Here is a 22546-nt window from a genome sequence, read left to right as displayed (position 1 = left end):
GGGTAATGTAATTATGATGTGCCTTGGTGTGTTTCTCCTTGGGTCCAACTTCTTTAGGACTCTCTGAGCTTCCTGGACTTCCTGAAAGTGTATTTCTTTTGCCATATTGGGGAAGTTCTCCATTATTTTTTCAAATAAGTTTTCAATTTCTTGGTGTTCCTCTTCTCCTTCTGTCACCCCTATGATTCAGATGTTGGAACATTTAAAGATGTCCTGGAGGTTCCTAGGCCTCTTCTCATGTTTTTGAATTCTTTTTTCTTCATTCTTTTCTGGTTGAATGTTTCTTTCTTCCTTCTGCTCCAAACTGTTGATTTTAAGTCCTGGTTTCCTTCCCGTCACTGTTGGTTCCCTGTAGATTTTTCTTTATTTCACATAATGCAACCTTCATTGATGCCTGGGTCTTTTTTATGCTGTTGAAGTACCCAGTGAGTTCCTGGAGCATCCTGATAAGCAGTGTTTTGAACTGTGCATCTGATAGGTTGGCTATCTCTTTGTCGTTTACTTGTATTTTTTCTGGAGCTTTGCTTTCATTTGGGCCTTTTTTTTTTTTTTTGCCTCGGCAGACTTGTTACATAGTATGGGGTGGAACCTTAGGTTTTCACCAGGGTGGGGCAACCCACAAAACTGTGTTGTGACGCTGTATGTGGGGGAGGGGTCTGAGAAGGAACAGTGCTGCTTGCTCTGCCCTCTGCTGGTTTTCAGTCACTTCCCCCATTACCCACAGTCAAATTGGGCCTTTCTGGTGCTGATTCCCAGGTGAATGGGTTTGTATATGTTCCCTGACCCTGTGGGTCTCTCCAATCAACTCTCCTGTGAGGCTGGGAATTTCTCCCACTGCCACCTCAAGCCCCACAGGTGTTCTCAGTCAGAGGTTTTGAAGCTTTATTTCCCTGCACTGAAAACCTGGGTTGTGCGGTCTGTCTCGCTCCCCAGTTTTTCCTCTGGGTTTATCTGCACGTGAACTGGGACTGCCCAGTCTGCAAGTCACCGCCTCATCTGGTCCGCCGGCCACCACCTCGCCCACCCTGGTCCTCTAGCCACGGCCTTGCTGTGAGTCCTCTCCATTGGCTGCCCATCTCCGCCCCTCCTACCGGTCTGGATGATGTTTCTTCTAACTACTTGGTTGTTGGACTTCCATACAGTTTGATTTTCTGTCAGTTCTGGTTGTTTTTTGTTTTTAAATTTGTTGTTGTCCTTCTTTTGGTTGTGTGAGGAAGCACAGTGTGTCTACCTATGCCTCCATCTTGGCTGGAAGTCAATTATCTGCTTTTGTATTGTCATATTTCTGACTTCAACTAGCTCTTCACATCCAAAGCCTTGTTCTTCATCCCCACTATGGCCATCTGATTTTGTGGTTGGGTGATTTGTCTCATCCGTCCTGCCAAAGAGACTTAAATCAGTTAGGGCCTTCTCTCTTTCCTGAGCTAGAGATAGCAGCATCTTTCAAAATAAAGGCTGACTGTGATAGTGTAATCATGGCTGAGTTCTTAAGATTCTATGAGTAAATCTGTGAGCAGATTCAGTGAGAAGGAATTCCATGATTGATTAGCAATGTCTGCCTGCACACAGAGTGAAGAGCAATGACCGATATTCCTTCTCTATGATTATTACACAGATTTGCTCCTAGAATCATTGCTACATCATGCTGATGGTCAGGGTGCAGGAGAGGTCAAGGGGGAATACTAAATGCATAAACCTCCACTGCCACTTGACAAACCACTCAAATGCTTTTCCTCCTGCTTCTTCAGAAGCTCCATCCATCATATGCAAAAACACAGTTCATGTGATTCACTCACTCATTACTGCATAAGGAAACAGACCCACTGAACCTCCTTTCCTGGGTAGTTGAGGAAATTAGACAATTATGTCCTGTCTATCTTTTTCAAATCTTTTTAAAGAACCATGCAATTAGGAAAGAAAACCCTATAGAAAAGTTGTGGCTGTTTTATTCTTTAGGACACAACAGCAACTTCATTATAAATAATTAGTCTTAAGGGGATACCCACTATTGTCCTAGGTAGCACTGTGATAGATACAATGTTAATGCTTCTCATTCAACTTTATAACAACCTAATGAATGAAGTACTGCTATCAGTGTTTTCATCTCACAAGTGAGGAACTTGTCCACAATTACACTGCAGTTGAGTAGCAAAGCTGGATTTTTCCCTGAGTGATGCTGCTACCCGAAATCCGAGTTCTTTCCAAAGTATCATGTTGTTTCTGAGCAAGGGTCTGGAAGATATTATCTACAGGTCAACCCTTCTGATCTAAAAATTCCCTTTTCTTATTTTCTGTTTATTTGGCATTTGAGATGGAGGCTTTAGATGTGTGTGTTTGTGTGTGAGTGTGCATTTCTGCAAGCAGCTTGGTTTCCTGCAAGAGATTGAATTTAGAAGATGTGGGCTCCAAAGTCCAGGCTGGGTCATAGAACAGAGACCATGAAAGAAGTGTGAGTTGGGCCTCACTCTCCAGCCAGAAAGCCCTAGATGAGCCCATCTCTAACTCCTGTGTATTTGTTTCCCAGTGCTGTTGTACAAAACATTCGGAATTTATTATCTCACAGTTCTGGAGGCCAGAAGTCCAAACTCAAGGTGTGAGCAGGTCCGTACTCCCTTGGAAAACACAGAGGCAGAACAGTCCCAGCCTCTCTTGTAGCTTCTGGAAGCCTCAGGCTTTCCTTTACTTACAGATGCATCACTCTAGTCACGTGACCATCTTCTCCTTCTCTGTCTACACACCAATTTCCCTCCGTGTGTGTCTGTTTCTGTGTCCAAATTTCCCCTTTTTATAAGGACATCAGTCATAACTCGTATCAGATTAGGGACCACATTAATGACCTCATCTTGACTTGATTACCTCTGTAACGACCCTGTCTCCAAATAATGTTACATTCTGAGGTACTTGCGGGTTTGGTGAGACACAATTTGACCCGTAATTTCTGGATTCTCTGTATAGGAATCAGAATTCAAGAATTAGCTTTGCACATGGAAAGAATCAAAAGATAAAGAGTAAGGAAGCAAGAAAAGTTACCAGAACCAGCGCTCACCAGTGTGGCTCAGTTGGTTGGGCATTGTTCCGCAAAGCAAAAAGTCACTGGTTCTGTTCCAGGTCAGGGCACATGCCTAGGTTGCAGGTTTGGCCCCCCATCTGGGTGCATACAAGAGGCAACTGATCAGTGTTTCTCTCCCCTCCTCTCTCCTTCTCTTCCCTCTCTCTAAAAATAAGTAAATAAAATCTTAAGAAAAAAAGTTAACAGAACTGAAGGTGGAATATATATAGCCTTAAAATACTTAGGTCCCTAGAAGATGTGGAATATCCTGCTTTAGAAAAGGTGAGCATGTAAAATTTGCTGAGCACCTAATATGTTCCTGGCTCCCTATTAATCACTTTACAATTGTTACCCTGCTTTCATGAGCAAACAAATATATCAGTTCATCAATTCCTCACAACAAACTCAGGAGGTAGGGACTCCTATTGTCTTCATTTTAAAGAGGATAAAATTGAAGCCAAAGGCAGTGAAGATGCCTCAGCCAGTAGGACTAGAATTCAAAGCAGGATCAGTGAGCTGCTTCTTCCCACCATCAGTTGTATGTGTCTGTGAGGATTGTCTGCTGACCAGCACTGGCTCTGACTGCAAACAGTTGGTCCAATGGCCACCAAGAGGCAGATTCTTCCTCTTAGGGGTGGGTGATAAAAACACAGTTTGATCACTAGTGACAGTTGTCTATCCCCAATGACAAGAGAAAAGGGATTTCTATTCTTGATGTTAAACTTAGACATTAAACTTTGAAACTTGGCCTTGTTAAATAACAAAAATTCAACTGTATAAGTTTAAAGATCAAATTGGCTATATTTGAGGACTTACAAATTGTACAGCAACCCATCTAGAAACAGAAAGGAAAACATCTTTTTAAAGGTGGAAAGGGGCAGAAAAAGGGAAATTATTAGCAAAGAATGCATTGCTTTGGGCAAGGTCACCCTCTTTCAGGGGACGGAAGGGGCCTGCCAGGTGGACTATCTCTCTAGTGCTGACCAGGCAGTTACATGTTGAAGATTACATTCCTGGGAAACTGAAACTGCTATTAGGTTAAATCTTAATTCTCAATTTGCCGATGTTAGGTCTAGCACAAGTGACTTCATTTGGGGCCTGTTGTCACTTTTTTAATAGCTGCAAAGTCCACAGATCACCAAACCTCAGTTTCCTCATCTGGAAACTGGGAAAATGTGAACATGGATGGGGAAATCAAAAGGAATAAGTATGAAAACAGGAAACCATGATGTGAATGTTGATCTTGAAAGTTTTTGTGGTTGTAGTTAGAGCAGAGACAGTTTGGAGCTAGGCAAGATAACTTTTTCTGAGAGAGAAGGCCTTCTCATCCTTTGTAGCAAGGTGGTAGAAGTTTTAACAAGGAAGCATATGGCAGAAATTATGTCAGCAAGCTGGGGCATGGCAAAACTCCCTGACCCTCACATCTTTTTCTGCTGAGGACTGATGGTTACTTAAAGGCAAACTCGTTTATGCACTGGCTAGTTTTATAGTGATTTTCCTTCTGTTTGTAACTGTTTGGGGACATCTCTGCTGACCTCCCTCATCCTTCTCTCTTAAACCTTTTAGTGGTTGACTGGAGACCTGAGCTATTATCTCTCAAAGTTAGACAACTTGTCCCTCCTAATTCGTGATGTGGCTCTTGTCTCCGGAAAGTCTGAGATTGTTGGAAGATGTCCAGAAGATCCATTCACCTTGAATGCTATAAAATACACATGACACAAAAATAGGCAGACTTGAAAAACAACTCTCCCTCCTGGATGTTGGGAAGGCAGTGTTTGTAATCTGCGTGCATCTCTGTCAAATGCACATCTGGGGACGACCTTGAGGCTGATCAATGATTCCATCAGGGTGATCACATTTCCCACCTTACCCGAACCAGCTTCCTCCTTTCTAGATTGCCATGTTGTTGTCGCAACGTAAGGGATATCATTATTTCCATTTTCCAGATAGGAAGCCAAGGATTAGAGAAATTAAGTGACTCATTGGAAGTCACACTGTGACACATAGTGGACCTGGAGAAATAGTGGAGTCCAGGTCTTGTCTGGAGAAGAGAAGAGGTCATCCTGGAAAGGAAATTAAAGGTAAGGTTATAAAATTTCCTGAAATGTTGAAGCCAAAAGGAAAACAATTCACTGTAATGGAAGAAAGCAGATGAAGTAGCAATGTTAGGAAAACTGAAATACATGCATTCCTCTTTAAAAAAAAATCTTTAATGTTCTTCATGGAACTTAAGTCACTTTGTAAATGCATTATGTATGATGTGGTTTTATCATAAAATTATCATGTTTGGTGTATTTAAAGATGTGCAAATATAGGAAGAAGGATAGGAGTTTTGGAAAAATAGTTTTTGTTTGAGAAAAGTTAAAACATTTTGAAAAAAAATCATATTGAAAAGAAGGTTTCCATTTTTTCACCAGATATTTACAATTTTATTTGCAGCCATTAACTTTTATCTTTATCTGTTAATTTTCAGGAATCCTCAAACTGACCCTCTGGGGTTCCCCTTCCTGCCCAGGGACCAATGCTTAGCACCATTATCCCCTCCACTTCCACATTCCCTCCTTCTCTCTAGTTGTGGGGTACTTGATGGTTCTGGCACCCTTGATTTTTCCTGGTTCTTTATTGAGTCCCAGCCTTTTAACCAGCTCCCTATTCAGTAGCTCTAACTTAGTTCTGCCTGTTCATAATTAATTACTCCTTATGAGTGATTAGTGTCGGTGGTATTTCATGGGGGTTACTTGTTATCTTATTTTTTAAAATTTTTATTGTTATTCAATTACAGTTGTATGCCTTTTCTCCCCATCCCTCCACCCCACCCCAGCTGAAACGTGTTATCTTATTTAGGAGACTTAGGATTTCTGGGATATGCTGGATGCTAGAGTCAAAGAATGCTCCTTTAAGGCTTATGGTCAGAGAGCTGCCCTCTTACCACACCTGCACATCTGGTAAATACAAATGGGTTTGAATGCCAGTCCTTCTTAGCCTGTAAGTGTGTAATCCTGCTGGTCCCAGATGAGGCCAAGATTTTCAAAAGAGTTTGTTTGGCGCAAAGATTGAAATAACCTAGATGCCCACAATAGCCAATTTTTAAATTATGATGTATCCATAAAGTGAGATACTGTGCAACACTTAAAATATCAAGACAGATCTGTCTACCAAATATAACAATATCTATAAGGAAATTTAAATGACAAAGATAAAATACAAAATAATGTGAAAATATGCCCCATTCACATAAAAGAAGAGACTACAAATGGAAATGATAGGTGCATATTTGCCTGTGTTGTCCTAGAATATCTTTACAGCCTTTATAATACCTGAGAACTATGACAGAGAGATGACCTGAGGGGTCAAAGACAAAGGGCAAGAGAGACTTAATTTGGATTAGAAAGCCTTCTATAGTACTTATGTTCTTTATCATTTGTGTGTATTACTTTTTGATAGTTGGTTAAACAGATAGCTAGATATGCAAGTAGAGAAATAAAAATTGAAAGGTTGGTTGACTCATTGTGTTCATTTAATAAGTATACTGTAAGTAACTTAAATAAAAAATTGGATAAAAGGTAGCATGCATGTAGTCCAGTGAGTCGGAAAATACTTGGTTGTCTCTTAGGAAGGAAGGTAATTGAACTTGCTGCCTATCTGAATGTGCCTCTGGATGGCCCCTCAGCCATTCAGTCATTCCTACTACAAACATGAATTGGAAACTGACTGTGTCCCAGCACTGAGATGGACATGTGTGCTGCAGAGATCTCACAGTGAGTGGGGGAGGCAGACACTCCAGTACATCACATAATACAATGTCATAAATGCTCCACCCAAAAGCACTTGGGGGATGATTCTCTGATGGGATCACTGGCAGTCTGGGAAGATATTGAATAATTTCACAGTTAAAAAGACTCTTAAGAATTTTCTAGTTCAATCCTTTGATGCAAAAGTTGAGGAAGCACACATGACCAAGGCCATACAAGGATAAAGTGGCAGAACAAGGTGTGTAAGCCAAATATAAAATTCAATTGTTCTGTGTAACAGGCGTCCCCAGCATCTCAACAGCATGCAACACTCAGCATTTATTTAGCTTCAAGTTTTGTGGGTTGGCTGGGAATGAGCCAGGGGTTGGCTGGGGTGACTCTGTTCCACTCCGTTCCATGTGTCATTCATCCAGGGCGCTCTCCTGGGCAAGTTCTTCTCCTGGCATGGCACAGATGCAAGAAAGCAAAGAGAAGCACACAAGGCCACAGAAGGCACAGTCTCAGAAAGGGTACAATGTAATTTCTGCCTTATTTTTACTGGCTAAATAAAGTCACAAGGCTGAACCTGAATTGAAGGAGTGGGACAGTATTTTCCATGCCTTTAGTAGAAGAAAATAAAAGTCACGAGACAAAAGACATGGATACAGGGGAGGGTGAAGAATTAGGGCGAACGATACAGTTTACCACAATGGATTTTAACTCATGTCGTTCCATTACAAGCTCAGTGCACTAGACTTGCCTTTGAGAAAAGAAAGTTACCAATGTGGGGGATTTCAAATACCTCCTTGGGTAGGGGGTACTTGTAATCACTCTGGTATTGTCAAGGAAGAAAAGCCCCTTTCTAGAAAGCTGGTGTTTAAAAGTTGATCTTTTCTTCTCTTTCAAAGCTATTCAGACCTGCCCAAGATTCTTCAGAGGTGTGCAAGGGCTAGAGGGGGGTGATGGCATGAGGCACCTGCTCTGGGCACAGTTTTAGATTGAGGAGGGATAAGAAGAGAGAAGTGTATTTAGGAATGCAGACAAGGTGGTTTCTCTCCCCTTTGCATAACTTTTCAAAAGTGGAAGTTTTTCAGTTATTTGTTCAAAGCTAATATATGAGCATGATGTTATGTGTATGATGAGAGGTTGTTAGATGTAACGAGTGTCAAAATGCAATGGCGAGGCCCAAAGAAAGACAAGAGCTAGTGCCTTTTTATGAGCTCACAGATCTATCTGCCAACCCCAAACTACAGGCTCAGGCCCCATCCCTACCAGGCCCTGCCCCAGGTTAGGACCTAGCTTCACTTCCAGTGGGGTGGGCAGGGAGAAGGGCTGGTAGGATGCTGGCTTGTGTATTAGGAAGAGTGACCTGGAGTATTATTTTCACAGAGTAATAATGCCTGGTATTTCCTGGAGGCAAGACTTCTAAAAATTGGTAAACACTATGGCAAGAACTGAATAATTATCATCACAGTGTTTAACACCTGACTTGTATATATTGTTGCTGGAAAGAAGCAAATTTGGCTGTGGGTGTGGAGGAGGTTGTTTTCAGGATAACCAGGTTGCAAAGATATTCGGAGATGATTCACTGAGTTAACTGATTTTCAGGCAGAGAGGAGAGAGATGGAAATAGTAACAATAGCTACCCATATATGAATCACGTATTATGTCCTGCATATTATGATCAGATCATTTTTTTCACTACCTCAATACAGTAGGGTTAGGCATGTGACCTAATATCAACCAATCAGATTCTTCCCTGGGACTTTGACTCAAGTGAAGTGATGTCCATGGGAACTACAAGGTTTATTTCACCCAGTTCTGGGACCTGGGTGAGACCACTGTGATGGTTAACTTTATGTGTCAATTTGATTGCACCACTGGGTACCCAGATACTTGGTCAAACATTAGTTTGGGTGTGTTTGTGAGGGTGTTTCTGGATAAGGTTCACATTTGAATGGGTAGACTACGTAAAGCAGATCGCCTTCCCCAAGTGGACAGGGTGATGAAATAGATTTCATCCAATCTATTGGAAGTCTGCAGAGAAAAAAGGGAGAATTCTCTCTCTTTTCCTAGCTGTTTTCAAGATTAGATGTTGGACTGGAACTTACATCATCAGCCTTCTTTGTTCTCAAAACAGTGGACTCAGATGGAAACTATACCACAAGCTTTCCTGGCCTCCAGCTTGCTGATGGCAGATCATGGGACTTCTCAGCCTCCATAATTGTGTGAGTCAATTCGTTATAATAAATGATAGATAGATAGATAATAGACAGACTGACCCTACTGGTTCTATTTCTCTGAAGAACCCTCATGCATGTAACCATCAAGGCCTTTTGGAGATGCCCAGATACTTTGTACTGTCCCATTCCTCCTTTCCTGGAAGCTATTCCATATTTGTCTAATTGATCCCTTTTTGCTTAAGCAATTCAGAACCAGATTCTGTTGCTTTTAACCAAAGAATCATAGCTAATTATGTAACCCTAATAGATGGGTAAATACTATTCTTCTTTAAAGGTAAAAAGAAAAACAAACAAAACCCCAGAAATCCTGCAATTCATAGAGGTGAAATAATGTCACATGGCTAGTAAGTGGCAGAGTCAGGCTTTGAACCCAGTCTACTTAATCAAGAGCTTAAGTGCTCAAATGTGCTCATTCACATTTTTCCTTTGGGGTTGATGATCAGAAGATGGCTGAAAACTGGGCTGAAGCCCTGGAGGTGGCTCTTCACCAACTCTTGAGGTGCAGACACTCCCAGAGGCAGCTGACCTGGTTCAGTGGAGCAAGAAAATTGCTAAGAGGTCAAAGATTCAGATCAAAGAACATCAATTCCAATTCAGAGCCAATTGCCAAACTCGAGGTCTGCCACTAGATGATGGGATTCTGCCTCCCAACGGACATGGAAGACAAAGTATATGTGTTGGCCTCACTCTGGGTGCAGACTTTGTGACAGGACATTGTCCATTTGCCTCCCGGCCATGAAACTAATCACATTTCATTTCCAAAAGGGTGTTTGGTACAATTGGAATGACAATGAGAACCAGCATTTATTGAACACTTATTTTGTGCTAGGCACTGTCCTAAATGTTTCCCATGGATTATCTCCTTTAATTATCACATTAATATTGGCATTATTATTATCCCCATTTAGAAAGGAGAAAACAGACAGAAAGTTCAAAGACCTTACAAAGGTCTTGAGCTGGGATTTAACCCTAAACAATTTAATTGCAGAATGCACACTTTCAAGCAACATAGCAGGACAGTCCTGGGATTCTCAGATGCCTCATCTACAAGGGAACCCCACCCCCACAACCTCATCTACCAGGGAACACCTTTCCCATACACCTCGTTTACCAGGGAACACCTCCCAGTGCACCTATGTCAGACAGTTGTGGCCTAGCTCCTGGGACAAAATGAATCAACACACAAACTGGCTGGCAACTTCTTGAATTGTGTTGACCATGTGGTATCGCTCATGACATTAGGAGTGAACAACTTTTCAGGCCAGATTTGAGTCAGAAGATTGAAACCCCACATATCCTTAGAATGAGAAGGCAATGAGGAAATGGGTAGAGGCGGAGCTCATCTGGAGGGGAAGCTATTGATATTTACTTATTCTCCGACCTGAACTGCTTATTTCAGCTTTTGACATTCAAAGTAGGCCTGGACTAGCCTCCTTGGCACTTCTGCTAAACTTCATAAATCAAACAGTCTAGGTTTTGTATGCAAAAAAGGGTAACAGACCACTCCCCACTTACCTGTCTACAGGCATTGGAGGAAGGCTTCAGATCTGAAGTTCAGTCTATGCTTATTTCTAATTATCTTTTCATGTTAGGCCACTATATGACCACTAGTATTATTCTTCAACACTGTCTAATTTGCTGTTCTAACTGATTGAACTGAATTAAGACACTCAGCTTCTTTGAGACCATTACCATCAATAAAATGAGGATAATATACTACTCAGCTGGCAACATGTTTATGAGAATTCAAGAAGGAAATATTTGTAATGCACTTAATATAATCACTAAGACCTATACAATATATAGACATATACAATATAGAAGCACAATTCTATTATGTGACTTATCAAGCATTTGTTGAGTACCTGTTGTCTTTCAGGTATTATATTAAGTACTTTAAAAAAATATTTCATTTAATTATTAAACACCCATACAATATCATTTTTATTATCCCCATTTCACAGCAAGAAAATTCCAAAAGGTTAAGGTCACATTGACTGCTGAGTGGTAGAGATTATTACTATTGTAGCTATAATAATAATAATTCTTGTTATTTTTGTCATATGAAGCCCAACTGTCTAACAATTCATAAATCCCATCCATGAACTCCACACATCTATACACAAACAAAACCAGAGCTTCTCAGACGGACACATCTGAATATACAAGGAAACAGAGACATTATACCATACATAGGCTCCTTAAATTATAGCCTTCTATAATTTAAGACTTCCCCTTTAATTATAGACTTCCCCTCTACTATCAAAATGTCCTTCTCCTTTGTACTACTCCCTTAGTGCTCCACTCATCTGATGGATTAATATAGGCAGGATGCTAATAATGGCTTTATTGCAATACCTTCCCCAGGGTAGCTGCATTTTAACAGATGAATTGTGGGCACTACAGTGCAAAAGCTGCCAGAATTATTTGCTCTTAGGGGAATTTCAAGCCTATGTTAGGAAAAGAAAAGAGAGAATCTCAGGAAGAGATCATTTATTTATTCATTCACTGAGTGAAATATTATCCATCACCAGCTATGAGCCACACACTGTGCAAGGCTCTAGAGAGAAAGTCCTAATAACAGGGACATGATCCTTGACCTCACAGGTATTAGAATCTGCTAGTGTTACAACTGCTGCCAACCATGTCCTCCCAGTGCCACCTCTAGATTAACAGAGATGGTCACATCTGGGGATTGTAGTTCCATTTAGAATCCTCATTGTGGATCCTCAGAATCCTGGAGGTGTGTTATCTGGTATGGTAGCCACTAGCCACAGGGGCTATTTATAATATACTTGCATTTTAATGTATTAAAATTAAATAAGGTTAAAAATTCAGCTCCTGACTGTGATAGCTACACTTCAGGTACTCATTATCGCCATCTGGAAAACGGTTGCCATCTTGTGCAGCAGAGATATAGAACATTTCCATCACAGCAGAGTTTCATTGAACAGAGCCAGACCAGGGTATCAAAAATTGGAGATAGTTTACAAACATTCAAATTCTACCCTCCTCATTGTGCAAGTGGTGAAACTGAGGCCCAGAGAGGGGTGACCAGAGAATGAGCCAATAGTTAGTCCTGCTGTAACAGGAATCTTTCGGTGCCCTGGCTAAATAGTATCACTACCCCTGCCCCACCCAGCTGATCAGCCTCCCCTCCATAAATCAAGGCTAAGAAGTCATTGACTTAAGATTATATATCTCTGTATCTCTTCCAGTGGTTCAGCTGGGCCTTCAGAAGAAGGTCTTCTCCAGAGGTGACCCCGCTCTCTCCCCAGGGGTCGTATGCATCAATAACTACAAAAACAAAAAACAAAAAACCCCACAATGACAAAGAAAGCTTCCCTTTCTGTGTGGTGTACTTTCCATGAATTATCTCTTTTAAGCTTCCCCAGTAACCCAAAGAATTTGGTGTCATTATTACAGAGAGGGAAACCAAGACTCAGAAAGGTGAGTACCTGACCCGAGGACCCCAGCTACAAAGAGAGGAACCTGAATTGGAACCTGGTCTCTTGACTTCACAGCCCATTGCTGTTTGCCTCCATTCTAACTAACCATTTCATTTTAAAACTTCGCCATAACAGGATAAGAAGCAATTACAATTGCAGAGTTTCCTATTTCCTGGCCTTATTTCAAATTCAAATATGAAAACAAATGAAAAACTAAAATTTAAATGAGAACCATCCCCACAGGAAAGCTAGAAAAGCCACCTGTGTTGTTTCTTGCTCTGTTTTTTTTTTTTTTGTTTGCTTTTTTAAAAATCACTTCTGGCCCTGGCTAGTGTGGTGCAGTGGATTGAACATCAGACTGAAGCAAAGGGTAGCCAGTTCAATTCCCAGTCAGGGCACATGCCTGGGTTGCAGGCCAGGTCCCCAGTTGGGGGCACACAAGAGGCAACCACACATTGATATTTCTCTCTCTCTCTCCCATCCCCTCTCTCTAAAAAAAAATTAATCTTAATAAATAAATAAATAAATAAATAAAATCACTTCTGTATGCATCTTTGCAGTGCAGGCTCAGGAAGCCTCCTGTGGGACCTGGAAGGGCCCAAAAGAAGCCACAGCCGAAACCACTGAGAGCCCAGGCCTCCTGCAGTAAATGCGGGACTGCACCTAGTGGATGACTATGCAGGTTAAATTCAGATCTCAGATTGGAGAGCCATCCTCCCCCCAATACACAACACACCCACACACTCTCATCCCCACCCTGGAAGTCACGGAGGAAGAAACAAGTGACAGGAAGGCTCACTTGAAGTTGGGCTCTTTATAACCACAGCCTCAGTGGTGTCATTTCAAATCCGTGTCAGGCAAGGAGGAGAGTCAGTTTTATTCTTGTGCAATAAAGCGTTATCATCACTTATTCATGGAGGGTTTGCCTCTTAGTGTCACTTTGACAACTAAAATATTTGTTTCAGAGTTCTCCCAACAGGTCTTTTAGGGTGACAGAAATGCAGCTGGCTGGAGAGTTTTCTCACCAAACTGTTGAGCTTGCTTTGCAGGCCTAAGTATGAAAATATGAGTCCATGGGGACTTCCCAGCTTCTCATGGGGGCACAAGACTGGGAATGTAGACTGCGCCCGTCTCTTGTGGGGTTATGGGCATCAGCTAAGGAATTTGGGTTTGATTTAAAAAGTGATAGGAGATGCTCGATTTTTTTTTTTTTTTTGCTTGTTTGTGTTATTTCTAGCAGAAGATGACCATGATCTGGTTTTATTTGACTGTTTTCCAAATATTAAGTATCTCCTGTGTCCAGATACTCTTCTAGGCCTTGGGAATTTGGAATGTACTAGGCAGACACAGGCAGGTTCTCATGGAATTTATATACAGGGTGGGCAAAAGTAGGTTTACAGTTGTGAGTACACAAAACACAGTTTTTCCTTGTATTATTATTTATTCATTATTATTTTTACATGAAAAACTATAAACTTTTTGCCTCATCCTGTATTTATCTAGAATACCGGTTCTCAACCAGGGGCAATATTGCCCCCCAAAGGGACATCTGGAAATGCTGAAGGGGGAGGAGTATTCACTACTGGCCTCTAGGAGTGGAGGCCCAGGATGCTGTTAGATATCTGACAAGCAGAGGATAGCCCCTACAACAGAACTGACAATATATCAGTGGTACAGAGGTCATGAATGATACAGCTCTTTTCTCCTTGCATACAAATCGCAGACATTAGCACAGTGCCGGGCACAGAGTATGTAAGTGGTGGATCAAGTAGAGTAAGGCATATGTGAGATGGCTTTGAAAACTATTCATTTATATACCAATGTCAGATATTAAGTGCTTCAAGTGGAAAATTTGATTACCTGGGATTTTTGTTTCCAAGTGGGAGCTCCAGAAAATCAGACTTGAGGCATTTCCAATTTTAGGAACTCTGGGTATTTCTGGACATATCCAGGAGTATATGTAGGCATCCAGAAGGTTCTGCAACAGCCATAGCCTTCAGTGTTTGCCTTGTGAGGGGGGGAGCAGTAGCTACCATTTATTCAGCACTTAACATGCACAGGATACGTTATCTCACGCACCCCCTAACGATCTATTAAGTAAGGCTGCTGTGATCTCCATGCTACAGATAAAGGAACAGAAGTACAGAGAGGTTAAGTAACTTGTCCTAGGTCACCCAGCTAGTGGGCAGAGCCAGACGGGGAGAGAAGGCAGTTGGGCCCCAGAGCCTGCACTCTTCATCCGAATTTCCTTTTGGGGAACTCTTGCTGAGTGTGGTATTGGGGAACCATCAATGGGCATCTCCCAACATAACCCATACCAGGCCAACTGGAGTCTCTGTCTTAGAATGGTGACTCTTTGTGAAACAAATTTAGAAAAATTAAACAAATGGTTGAAACAGATCCCTTCAGGCAGATGTTTCAAGACTCCCTGGCATCTAGACTTCTGGTGCCCTGACTGGTGTGGCTCAGTTGATAGGGTGTTGTCTCACAAAGTGAAAGGTCACCAGGTCAATTCCCAGTTGGTGCACATGCCTGGGTTGTGGGGCTCATCCCCAGTCTGGGCATATGCAAGAGGCAACCCATTGATACTTCTCTCCCACATTGATGTTTCTCTCCCTCTCTGTCTTCCTCCCTTCCCCTCTCTCTAAAAATAAATAAATAAAATCTTTTAAAATTAAAAAAAAATAGACTCCTGGTATTGTCATGGGCCCACTTTCCTGACCATTCTGCAAGCTGCCTCTTTTCTAACCAACAAACTCCACGCTCTGCTTATGGTGGTCATTGTTAGTTTCTGATATTTGCTAGCAGAGAACTCTAGCACAGGAAAGATCCAGAAAGGGACTATGGACCTCCTGGGCCCTGCTGGCCTCTGAAAGCAGTCAGGGATTCAGCCTGCAGAGCAGAGGAAGCTGGAAGGTGTGAAGACAGGCCTGAGGCTCAGCTGAGGTATGGGCGAGAAGACGGATGGGAGCAGGCAGGCCTTCTGCCTTAACTGCCTGGAGAACAGATGACTTGTAGGTTCCCAGAAGCCCACGGGCTACATCAAGCTACCTGTATTAAACCTTGTCTCTCTTTCACATGACTTTGACCAAGTTATTTAATGTCTCTGAACCAGCTTCTTCTTGACCAGGGTGTATATTAGTATCTGCTTTCTGTTGTTGATAAAAGGACAGAAGATTTAACAGTGTATTTCATCACTTCTGGGGTACACATGTCCCACATTTTATCATCTCTGAAAATTGGAATATGGCTTACAGTTAATGGTATATCATAGATTATTGAATGGAGTGCTTTTTGTCTTAGTGGTGCATAAAATAAAAGTGTAAGTTATTGATTCATTGATACAGTATATCTGGATTCTTGTATGGGCTTAAGATATTAGTAATTCTTATCCTTATTTATATCACCAGTTCCCAGCACATAAAAAGTACACAGTAATTGTGGGCTCAAAGAAAATTCCTCATGTGTGTAAGCCTGACCTGAAGGTGTATTTGTACACTTGAACTCAGTAAAGATCAAGCAGAGGTCACACTCCTGTGTTCCTTCTTAGAGACACAACAACACAAACCTACACACACAATCCCCTAGACAGGAAGAAATGATGAGACTCACGTTGCAACAAATCACTCTGGACAGGTTCTCTGTGACTTCAGAGAACTTTTGCAATTATGTTTCTTCTTTGTTCCACAGTTTGTGAAACAAGACCACTGACCCCTCCACTTCTGCTCCCGGGCCCACCAACAAGCCATGCAGACTATGGATGGCAACCAGGGACTCAGCCAGCAGTGGACAGTGATTGCTTCATGCCAAGTCTCTGCCGGACCAGTGCTAGCCCTTTCCAAATGCCATCACTTACCTTCAGCTTGGCCACAAAATGTTCTGGCATTGTTGTCGTCGTAGTTGTTCAGATCACAATGTTTTTTATCAGATTTTATTTACTCTGACCTACAGATACAATCATAAGTGGGTGTGCAGTCCATCTGGGAATTTTTATCAATATTCCCTCATGTGAAATAGTGGACCAGGGAGAGGGAAAATATAGCGTGATGATTAAGAAAGCAATTGCTATCATAGAGCTGCCTGGATTCACATCTTCACTCCTAACTACATGACCTTCAACCGTAGGAAAGCTATTCCACTGCTTCTAGTCTCAGTGACCTGATCTGTATATGAGAATAAGAAAAGCTACCAATATGATGTATCAGGCATGACTCCATGCAGTTACTGTGAAGTAACTTATTTAATCCTCACAACCATCTAGGAGCTGAGTGTCTTATTAGCATCCCCATTTTACAGATGAGGAAAGGATGCCTTAAGAGGTTTCATAACTTGCCCAATTACACAGCTAGATAGTAGCAGCTGTCTCCAGAATCCATACTCTTAACTATAGCTCTGTGTTGCATCCCAAACCTGACAGGAACGCCTCCCTGATGGCAAGAGTGTGGTGAGATTAAATGAGATAATGGATGAGCAGCATATAGCTCAGTGCTGGGCTTTGTAAACACAACCATAGGGCTTGGCTACTGTTGGCAACAGCCTCATTTGAGCCAATCAAGCACTTATCATGTGCCACACACTGTGCTATGTCCCTGAACAAACAATCCCTCTCATCCTCACAATGACCCTAAGAAATAGGAATTATTATTACCCCCCTCCCTTTTAGAGACAAGGAGATAGGTTCAGAAAGTTTTTTTTCTTTACAAATCACTATGTACCAGGCACTGTTGCAGGTGCTGTGCTGGAGGTGACTTGGCTCAGGGCACACAACTATGGAGTAGACGGGGCTCCCTGATTCCAAGACCATTCTCTCTTCATTAAACCCACATCTCCAGCAACAGGTTCTATCTAACAAGGGTGCATAGATCATTTCAAGGGGACCAAGGGAGGATAGGGTACCATGTGGACTATGATGAGCAAAGAATAAGTTGTTCCCAGATCATAGTGAATTGTCCTAGAACTGATCCTAAGATACAAGAAGGGAGTTTGGCGATCACTTAATTCTAGCCTTCTATTCACAGTCGAAGGGAAGCTTGGAGATCCGCCCAAGGGGTGCAGCTCATTAGCAGAGCCAGAGAAAAATCCCCATGGCTCCTGACTTCCAGCCAAAAGATCTTTTTTTGCAAGCCAGTCAACACAAAAAGAGGATAGCAAAATGCACCAAAGAGCTTCCATTCAAATCCTTTAATATATAGTTTATTATGGCAATATGAAAGCTGTGCATGTTTGCTAGACAAAAGTGGGAAGATACAGAAATGAAGAAAGTTGTAACAAAAATAAACTGATCCTGTTTCCCACCACCCAGAGAGCTGTAGATAATTTGGCATGCTTCCTTCTAGGCCTTCCGCTAGGCAGAGCTTTTTGTTTTGTCTTGTTTTAGTTTTTATATACTTGTGAATGCACTATGTATACAACTTGTTACCGGCCTTCCCATTTATAAATACTTGCTATGTCATTACAGACTCTTCATAAAAGTTTTTTTCAATAATGAAACACAGCAGTCCCCTCCCTTTTTCCTACCTGTCCTTCCACACACACTTACACCTAATGAGATCCTCTTGGGAACCACTTTAACCATTTACATGTAGAGTTTTTCTGTTACTTCTTATGGCTAAATATTATGTGACTTCTAGATGTGTCCACTTCAGAAAATACCTGTTGATTTTCTGCTACGATGGATGAGAATCGAGTTTGTTTCCCCCACCACCTATAGACACATCCTTTCCTCTGCCCCTTCCAAATAGTTATGCCATTACTTTAAAAAAACTCCTTTCTTGGTTACCATTATACTTATACATAACATTTCTAAACTTCACTTCCTCTTTCTATAAGTTACTTTGGTTTTTTTTATTCAAAATTTTGTAACATTTGGGTCTTATTGTCTTCCTTGATGCTTTTCAACTTCTGTTACAGATAGTTTTACTTTTAATTTGTCAGTATTCCTAATGTTTATAATCTCTCCCGAATCCATAATGATTTCCCTATAGGTTGATTTTGGAACTTGAAAACTAGAAAACAACATTTTCATTATTTTGAAGAATGGGAATCTGTTAGTGACTGCATAATAGTCATTAACAGATTCCTATAATATTATGGTTGTATCATATTTTCCTAATCATTATAAATATTTAGGTTGGACTTAAAGAGTTTTTTCCCTAATTATCTGCTATTATACCTTACACTGTAATGAAAATATTTGTTTTTTTGTGTCTGCACCTACTTCTCTGATGATTTCTTTAGGAGAGATACCCAATAGTGGCCAGTAAAGTGCCCTATATATTGTGGATTCTTAATCAATATTTGTCAGAGTAATGGATGAAATATGGCAGGTCTGAATAATTTTAAGCCTTTTGCCATATTGCAAAACAGATTGCCAGGAAGTGTTCAAAATGTTCACCATTGAATGTCTGTGAAATTCAAGGCTGAGAGCGGGGATAGAAGAAACAATTTGTATTAGTTAGTTTGAAAAAATCATAGTGGGTGGTTGTGACACTGCAAGGGCTGTAGCAGGGGTGAGGAAACCATAGTCCACCAGCCAAATCCAGCCTACAGCCCGTTTTTGTAAATAAAGTTTTATTGGAACACAGCCATGTCCATGTGTTTATAAATTGTCAATGGCTGCCACAGCAGCTCATTTGAGTCATTGTAATAAAAACCTTATGACTGATGAAGCCTGAAATTTTTACAGTCTGGCCCTTTAGAGAAATATCAGTAGACTTCTGAGCTAGAAGATCTTGAAGAATAAAGCTGAAGGTTTCAGAAATTGAGGGAGTTAATTAGTTCCTTAGCCTTCTTCCTGGACATCCTTCCTGAAAAATAACAGTTGTATATTATTTCCATATTTCAAGCAGGGTACTAAGGTCTTTACATATATTAACTCATTTGATTTTCATAGCAATCTATGAAATAGTAACTGTTATTATCATAATCTCATTTTTATAGATGAAGAACCTGACTCAGACGACTTACACATGAACATAACTCTGGTTACAAACAGAGGGAGGAGCCCGCCTGGCAGTCAGACTTCAGAGCCTGTTCCTCTACCTGCCCTGTTATCCTGCCTCAGAAGAAATGAGAGGAGCAGGGACCAAAGAGAGCAATCTTCACTCACTAAAAAGTGAAGCAAATCCAGGTTTTCTGAAGTGGGAATTTTGTGTGCTCCTAGATCACAGGCCCCTTCCCCATTTGCTGCCCCTTCCAGTGAGGTCACCTCCTGGTGACACTGCTTACTTAACGTGACTCAGCCCAGAGCTGATTAAAAACCTACCAAGGCACCTGACCTAAACGAGGCCAATCACAGTCCTTGCCCTCCGAGGAACTGAGAGGAAGAGAAAGCCAATCCCTTCATGGGGCTGGGCTTCAAATGTGGATTTTAGAACCCATTTAAGGCCGCCAGATAAAATATAGGATTCAAAGTGAAATTTAAATTTCTGGTAAACAATGAAGAATTTTTAAGTGCAAATATGCCCAAATATTGCATAGGGTACACCTTAAGAAACTCTTCAATTTTTGTCTGAAATTCAAATTTAACTGAGTGTCATAGATACACATATAGAGCATACACACATAATACATAAAATATATATAACATAAAACGCATAGTATATACAATGTATATGAACAAACAGTATTTTGCTAAATCCGATGGCCCTAGGAATACCCTTGTTTGGGAGAAAGTCTGCGTGCTGAACAGGAAAGACCAAGCAGCACACAGAGAGAGGCAGAGACGAGAGAGCAAGTACCTCCCAGACCCTGAGTCAGTCCTTTCCCGTGTTCTCATCCTTGTGTTCCACACAGGCTCCCTCCACTTACAACCAAAGCGTGCCCAGAAGATAACACTTCAGTGGAAAATGTGAATGTTGAAGTGTAAAATCAGTGGCATTAATTTTAACGCAGTGGAGAATTTAGATCAAATATTCAAATCCATCTCTCTTTTCTTGCTAGAATTCTTCAAGGTGGTCTGATTTAAATGGGCACACAATTCCACAAAATGGTTTTTCTTTCATCCCCACCTTACTGAGTTAGAACACTTCTATTCAACAAACATGCCTCCGGGAATGCTAACAGAAAATCAAGATAGCAGATCTGTCAGTGGAGAGGGCAGGATGGAACTGAGGAGGGACACACAAAGGACTTCAATGGAATTTATGGTGTTTGATTTCTTAAACTATATGATGAGTACCTGAATGTTTGCTACATTTTTCTTTATATACATTTTATGTCCTAAGTATTTCATAGTAGAAAAATCATACTTTCTTTTTTAAGCCTGACTTCAGTTCTGGAACTTAGTTACAACTGTCAAAGCATGGGTTGAATGGAAATGTTTGAAAACTCTTTGCTCTCTATTTGATGTTTAAAATATAAAACTTGTGTTTTTTTGAGATTAGGCCTTGAGTTCCCAGGAATATGGTCATGGCCCCTTTGGGATCTTGGCTTTCCCAGCACAAAGGTTTCAGCACCTGGCAAATAGTACATGTTCATTCAATGTATATAAAATAAATGGGTAGTGAAAACATTACATTCTCCATTCTATCCCCCCTTTTATGTAAGGTTTCCTGCTCCACTTACCACACACCTTGTCTCCCAAATGTGCTTCTGCTACGAGTTGTGCTGGGAGTGGAACAGCATTGGCAGCAGGGAATGTCAAAGAGTTACTGCCTTTGGGACACTTCGGATATCTTTGATCCAAGATGTATGCCTGAGACCTATGCTCAGGGGGATGGTATGTGGCCGGTATTGTCTCTACCAGTTTTCCCACCTGAATCGTCTACCTTGAATAACATTGCCTGTGGACTCTTGATGCTATGGCTACAGGGGATGGATAAGGACAAGTGGTCATTACAGTGGGTGCCAGTCCCTTTTCCTGCCATTCCACCTTAAAAGTCAATGCCATCTGAACTTTTATATGGTGTTTCTCCTTCACGACCTCACTTAAAAGCACCAGAACAAGATTCTCCCACAAGAAGATGGGCCCAGAACAAAGACTACTTTGATAAATAGAACAGTTCATACAATGTGCTGTTTGGGGGGTTAAAATGTTCCCAAACATTTTATTCCCTTTCTTCACTATCCTATTATTCATGTGGTGCCTCAAAGTAATTCTTTTCTGAGACAATCTTAGCATCCCAGATGCACTTTGAATGTCATGAAGGAGCAGAGGAAACGAGCATTAGATGTGGAACGAGGCAAGAACAGAAAACAAATTGCCCCTGGCCTGTGATATACGACACCCATAACAGACACAGTTAGGTTCATGAAAGCAAGTTTACCTCATGTACAGTGAAATTCAACTTTAATTGCTGGAAATACCATTAATCATCCTCACCTAATCATGGAAATAAGCCCATCTAAATTTTTCTGAAAATCCTAACCCACTGGGCAGATGAAAGCGATGATCTTTTTTAAAGGTAAAACGTGTAACAGTCACTTTCATGAAGTGGCAAAACCTGCTTTCTGTTCATTTCCTCTGTATTTAAGGTGTCTAAACAACTTATCGATTCTTGTAAAGAGAGAGAGAGCAGAAACAAAGATCATGTACAAATTGGATAAAGACTTAGGGGTTTATTATATTAGAGCTATAATTCAAATAGGCTTCAGGAAGAACTTTTGTCTAATTAGTCATTGTAATCAGGTATCTATGGGAATAACTGTTAATGCTTGGAATAGCCAACCATTAATCACATCTACAGTTAGTATGATGGCTAGCATTAGGCTGCAAACTTTTTAGACTCCTAAACAGCAAGCACAAATCAGGCAGCTCTCCTCTGCTTTTACTGGAACAGAAGGCACATCAGTTTCTGTACTGTGGGGTCCCTGTGTTATCTCATCCCCCGATGTCTGCATCCTTAAAGCCTCACCCATGAGCAGCAGAAAATACAGAGAGAGCACATGAAAAGCACTCCATTCAGGAACACATGATATTTACCACAAATGCCATTTAAAAAGTAGTTACTACTTGCCAAGCAATGAATTAAGTCCTGTGCAAATAATAGATTATTTAATCCTTATAACAACTCTGATATATAAGCGCTGTTATCCCCACTTTACAGACAATAAGACTAAGCTTCAGTGTAGTTA

At 41.1% G+C, this 22546-nt stretch overlaps 1 long non-coding RNA gene across 2 annotated transcripts in view; it reads left to right on the top strand.

Moving 5' to 3' along the window:
• LOC123480869 (uncharacterized) overlaps positions 1–19156 on the top strand; it is a 437215-nt gene extending 418059 nt beyond the window's left edge. For both annotated transcript variants that reach the window (XR_008427455.1, XR_008427454.1), the window contains 3 exons: positions 4996–5130; positions 8921–9008; positions 16163–19156. This is a non-coding gene — a long non-coding RNA (uncharacterized lncRNA). The remainder of the gene's footprint in view (positions 1–4995; positions 5131–8920; positions 9009–16162) is intronic.
• The last annotated feature ends 3390 nt before the right edge of the window (positions 19157–22546 follow it).

Source organism: Desmodus rotundus, chromosome 1 (genome assembly GCF_022682495.2).
Source record: "Desmodus rotundus isolate HL8 chromosome 1, HLdesRot8A.1, whole genome shotgun sequence".
Classification (NCBI taxonomy): Eukaryota; Metazoa; Chordata; class Mammalia; order Chiroptera; family Phyllostomidae; genus Desmodus; species Desmodus rotundus.
Note: the sequence above shows the minus strand (reverse complement) of the source record. Positions and strands in the feature narration are given on the sequence as shown.